Source organism: Penaeus monodon, chromosome 12, assembly GCF_015228065.2.
Source record: "Penaeus monodon isolate SGIC_2016 chromosome 12, NSTDA_Pmon_1, whole genome shotgun sequence".
Taxonomy (NCBI): Eukaryota; Metazoa; Arthropoda; class Malacostraca; order Decapoda; family Penaeidae; genus Penaeus; species Penaeus monodon.
This window is the reverse complement of record NC_051397.1, coordinates 10,185,598-10,191,817: the sequence shown is the minus strand read 5'-3', so window position 1 is coordinate 10,191,817 and position 6,220 is coordinate 10,185,598.

Here is a 6,220-nt window from a genome sequence, read left to right as displayed (position 1 = left end):
ACGGTTTAAATGGGGGGGAACAAAGGAAAAAGTACGTGTTTCAGGCCTGAACTTCCAGTTTTGCCTATGGAAGCGAAACCGGGGAGCTACCCGTCCCTTGGAGTCTCCCTTGATCCCTTTTGTAAAAGCCCCTTTGGTGGATCATGGGTACTTGGCAGGCACGGCCCAACCGGGGTTACACCGTAAAGATGGCAGGGACCTTTACTTGCATAATCCGGGATCGCCAACTCAGGCTATTGGCCCCCTAGCTCCCCCCTCCCTATGGACGCCCCCTGCCCATAGGTTGTTCTCTGCGAGACCCCCTGGGTGGAGGAGACCTGGGGGCTCCTGGGAGATATGGCTTGGGCAGCTACGAGACTGGCGAGGAAATTTGAGATGGGCCGTGGGCCTCCCTGGAGATTCCCCCTCGAGGGATCCTCTGGGGAAAGCGAAGGGGGGTGGGGCCCATGCGCCCCCTGGGTTAGCCCCTTGATGGATGATGATATAAACATATATAATAGGGTGTATATATATTTATATTAAAATATCCATAAGAATATATATATATAAAAGTTTAATATTATAATTTATATTATATAAAATAACTTATAATTAGTTTATTTTAAAATTTTATATAGCTATACTATAAAATATAGGATTATAGATTATATTATATAATATATATTGATTTTATATATATATAATATATATATATTTATGTGTAAAATATTATTATATTGACATATATATAATTAATTATATAATATATATATTATGCATACGGGGGTTTTTGTGGTGTGTGTGTGGGGTGTGTGGTTGGGTACATACATAATATTTTTTATTCCCCTATTATAACCCATATTTTAATTCGTACCTCACTGATGCGGGTTAGAAAACTACTATCGGCCATGTTGGGCCTGTAGTTGACAGGTCCTTTATGGGGAGGCTGCCAAGGGCCATAGTAGATGCATAAGGGACAGAAGACTCCACTCACGTCGAAACATGAGGTGTAAACAGGAAGTGGGTTAATGAAAACCGGAAACACGAATCGATTTAGTACACCAGTGACGGTAACCGCAAGTAAATTAAAACCGTAATCAATGACCGTAACTGGAATCATTAATCATAGTTAATGATGTTTAGCATGCACACCAGACTACCTTACGGTCGTTAATGGCGCATCAATAAGCAGAAGGTAGGCATAATTAAATAGGTTATTATATAATCAATGACCAGAACTGGAAATCATTACTGAATCTAATGATTATCTGTCCCTCTCCTCCTCTCGCAATACAGGCGACTGACAGAACGCCTTGCACCTTACGCATCACAACGGTTAATGACCGCGGAAAGTGAATTAACGCAATCAATGACCGTAACCCAGAAATCATCAGTGGACCGGTAACCAAAATCATTACAAACACTGAGGACTCCCTCCCTTCTCTTGAAACATATGCCAGCTATACTGTGAGATCGGACAGATAGATCTCCCACGCTCTTACCGCCAACCCCACCACGACCATCCCTCTTCCATACCCTCCCCCGCACGCAATAATCATCATGTTTAAAACTTGTACTTGATCGATAATTAAACCCAGTTACACACACGGTGATCACTCCTAAATGAAGAGGCAATATTAATCCAACCGATGCCAGGTGTCTCAGCAGATGACCCTCCTCCCCTCCACCTGGAATCGAGAATTGACCTCTGTTATCAGACGAGTGGACCACTCCCTCCTAATGATTCATCGTGTTTGAACTTGTACCTGGATCGAGAATGTGACCTTCCCTCTCGCACAACCTCTTCCCTTCCTTACCGCCCTGCCCCACATTAACTCCATACCCAAAAGCATAATAGTCGAAAAAGAAGCAAACAAGACAAATCCCAAGTCTTACTTAAGGAGATAATCACAGTCCTGCCTGAGTGCGTGAAGTGATACCGTCTTCCTAAATGAATGATCATCATAATCAACCGCGATGCAGGTGTACTGATGAACCACCTCACTATCACCCCCTGCTCTCCACACCGCCTCCCCCGGCAATAGTTCATCGTGTTTGAACTGTTGTACAGCTGGAATCGAGAATTGACCCTAGTTAAGACGAGTGACAGCCCCTAATTAATGAAACTATCATAAAAGTGAACCCTAACACCTCCCCATACCCGCCACCCCCCATCAGGTCAGTCACGCAACACTCTGCTGAGATTATTGACCGCTAGGACTATGTGGAGATTCTACATAGGTAAGTGAGGGAGTGGGATTGTACGTCTTCAGGTTTGCGTACTGTGAGGTGCGTGCTATAATGGGCGTAGTGTATAAGGATTGGATTGTGATCTGGCAAGTTGAACGGGATAAATAAAAATTAACTGAAAAGATTATATAATAGTCGTTTGTACAATATTAACTTTTATTTTTTCTATTTCATCACAGTAAGAGACGGCAGTCGGGCGCGAGCGCGATTAGTAGTATCGCGCCTATGCGAGATGTAGAAGCGACTCATCAGGTGGATTGCGATTATGGGTCTTCGTACACCACACACACAGACACATACACACACACACAGATCATGCACACACCACACAACACACACACAACATCGAACACACACAGCAACGCAAATATGTGTGCTGAAGGGTGAAAGGTATTCACGTAGATAAACGATTCAAGTTAAGTATCAGTGCTGCGAAGGGTGGTAGTGCATGCTTTGTTCCGTCACTCAAATCAATTAGTTGCACAGTCAATTCCCGTATAAGAGTGGTGTAAGCGATGTGGAAGAAGAACTCGTGTAATGTCTAATTTACACACCATAAAGGGGTTTCCGGTCTCACGGCATCCCTCCTCGGCTCGGTGCAGGCAATACCAACCCTCCTTCCTTTCCTAGCGCGCTTCCACATTCCGTCCTTATCCGGCAAAGCGAATAATAGAGAAGAAAAAATAGCAAACATAACAAATCACTGAAGTACGCTCACTTAAGGTGATTATACACGGAGACTAGCCTGCAAGCTGAAGTGCGAGTGATCACGCCCTCTAATTGAAGTGAATTCAAGTATTAAATCCAACCAATGCCTAAGACGCGTTCCGCTCTCCTCTCAACACCCTCTTCCTCCCACCCGCCCCGCAATTTATTCTGTGTTTGCTAAGATTCTCACTATTGGTGATGATGAGAATAATATTGGAGAGAGTATACTTCACCGGTGGCGCTCTTGGATGGTTTGATAGGGCAATGTGTCAGGGGAACCATCTATGTCGATAAGTTAGGTGTCTGGATAGATAATTCTTTTTGTGGTGGACTAAGCTTTTTCAGTAAATTTATCCCCTCCACAAAATTGTCTATAGTACCCCTACACAGTATATACGAAGAAAGGAACTATGCAACGGTAACCACTAATGTTTGGTTACTATAGTTTCATTTCATCTAGCAAATATGCTGTTTTGTCTCCTACAGAACGGGAAAAATATTGGTAAAAAGACCAAATAACTTGGCCGACGGGAAATACATCCTAACTAAACTTTACTTCTCGATTTCCAATGCATGGTTTTCTCACCAGTCACCAAACAGCTATATGAGACGGGGCAGATAAGTTTCTATCTTTAAGTCGGACTACGGCGATTTTGATTATTGTAGTTTCATTTATCTAGAAAAATATGTTTTTTGTCTCCTACAAGAAGGGGAATATCTTCAAAAATCAAAACACCTGTATAACAAGAAGGCTTTCACTTGATTATTTTTCCCTTTTTAGCAACTATGTCTTTATCAAAAACAAAGAACTTTTATAAGATATGAAAAAAGGGGTTTAAAATAATATAACTCCCATGTTATAAAGTTTTATAATTGTACGTGTATTGGACAATGATAAAGTCAAATTCGCCAAAAGAGGGATTTTTTGACCAAGGATATGTTTACCCCTGTGAGTAAAAAAAATATATTAGTGACACCCTCGATGCGATGGATCTTAGCAGACAGCATGCGATTTTCCAACTGAAGCGTTTTTTTTTTTCTTTTCTTAAACCGAGTTATCAACAACTATATATTATATTTCTTAATCAAAATATTCTTTGAAAATATAAAAAAAAAGTGTGCTTTCTTGTTGTGTGTCTACATTAGATATTCTTGTTTTACATGGGGCGGGTAAAAGTGATATGACGAGCAACAACGGGTCGGGGGAGGTAAGTATAGAGAAAGGGTTGAAAATCACAGTCCTAAAGGGGAAAAAGCCGCATCCGAAGCAATATTTTCTAAATGACAAGTAAAAAAGCATTCGTTTAGGAGAAAAAAATATTCGCATTACCTCATAATAAGGGAGGGAAAAGCTTCTTTTCATAACTCAGAGAAAGCAAAATGCCCTTTTTTCAAATACAAGGGTGATTGAAGTATATGTATATGAACTGAGCAGTTTTTTTCAGACTTGGGAAATATATGGAAAGGGTTAAATGTTATAGCTTTTGGCTATCATCTTTAACAAAAAGTCTTATTATCTAAGATGCCTTCCTAAACTCTGACAAGCTCCAGGCAATATCCAGATAACGGACAGGTATCGGGGAATCCCCCTGCTTGTCACGAGATAATGACTTCACGACATACAAAAACCCATTAATGGACGTGCGAAGCGAGGAAGAGGCAATAGAGCGACACCATGGGAAGTACTTTTCTCGTCTCCTTTCGTGAAGAACCGCAACTTAATAAAATATCTACCATGGAAATCGCAGCCCTTCAATCATTTGACCAAGGTAAACCCCATGTTCTAGATAGCCTAGAAAGTTTAGAAATGCTCGCCTCGGTTGTTGATCTTGTAGACACATGTTCTTACACCCCACTCGTTCCGCTAGCTCACGGCGGTGTTCTCCCTATCAAACATGCCATATCTTGTTGGCGAGGCCTCACCCTTCTCCTAAATCTGCTCCTCCTCCCCTCTCCCCTCGACTAAGCGCGATGCTGTATTTACCGCGAGGATGTAAAAAATGGTGATTATAATCATAATTGGAGCTGAGAAAGACCATGGCATGGAAATCGAGAAGTAAAGTTTAGTTGGATTATTTCCCGTCGGCAAGGTTATTTGTGTCTTTTTACAATATTTTTCCCGTTCTTGTAGGAGACAAAAAACAGCATATTTGCTAGATGAATGAAACTATAGAAACCCAAAACATTAGTGGTTACCATTGCATAGTTCCTTTTCTTCGTATAATTTGTAGGGAGGTACTATAGACAATTTTGTGGAGGGGGAGAAAAATTACTGAAAAGCTAGTCCACCTTCGTTCTAATTCATCTTTTCTTATATCATCATAAACAGAGGATCCCTAATCGATGTTTACCCTGGTCTTTTTTATATCAGAAGAGAATGCAACTGTATTGGCGTGCAAAAGAGTTATACATATGGGAAAGCTGAACATTTTTTCTTAGTTTGCATTGTAGATTGTACAAAATTGAGAGTGGGGCGGGGAACATTTTAGGAAATATACCGCTTTTGCCCCTTGAGGTCAATTAGCAAAAACATAACTGGGTCGGCACGTGGGGAAGGTGGTGGTCCTAGTTGGTAGATAATTAACTTTTTAAGCGGAAATAGGAGGGGGGAAACCCGTCTTTGGCCTCGCGCAGATGCGTTGAAAACCCTATTAATGCTCTCTAAATAGAATAAAACCGGCGACTTTTCAACCTGTTAGGTAATTAAACTGTTGTATAAGCCTGAATTTTTCAAACGTATGAAATAGTGGTTATCGCATTTACATTTACACAGAAAATTTAAGCCTGTTATTTGTGTTATCGCCTCTTAGGACGTGTGTTTGTGTAAGCTTGAGAGTCATAATAAAGTACAAGAATTTCATGATCCTTTTCAATAAAGTATATTTTTATTTGAAGATGTCTCTGGGATGTAAGAACGGCTGGGTATAACATTTTAAGAGATGAGGACCCCTACCGCCCCCAAACCCGCCTACCCCGCCCGCCCAACAGTATCAATAGTTGCCAGCATGGAAATTGTCGCCAATGGTATTTAAACCCCTGTTTTAGTCGTTGGTGAGTGAACAGTGAGTGACATACGCCAGGAAAGAAAAGAAGATATTCAATGGAGAAACCCACCTACACTACAAATAATAAATCATCGCCACCTGGAGATATCACCGCAATAAAGAAACGGGTTAAGTTCCGTAACCCAAATGGTGACAGATGTCATTTAAGAGGAGGATACGATCGAGACAAAAGAATTATTTTTCCGGGACAGCTCTAACTTATCGCTACATAGATGGTC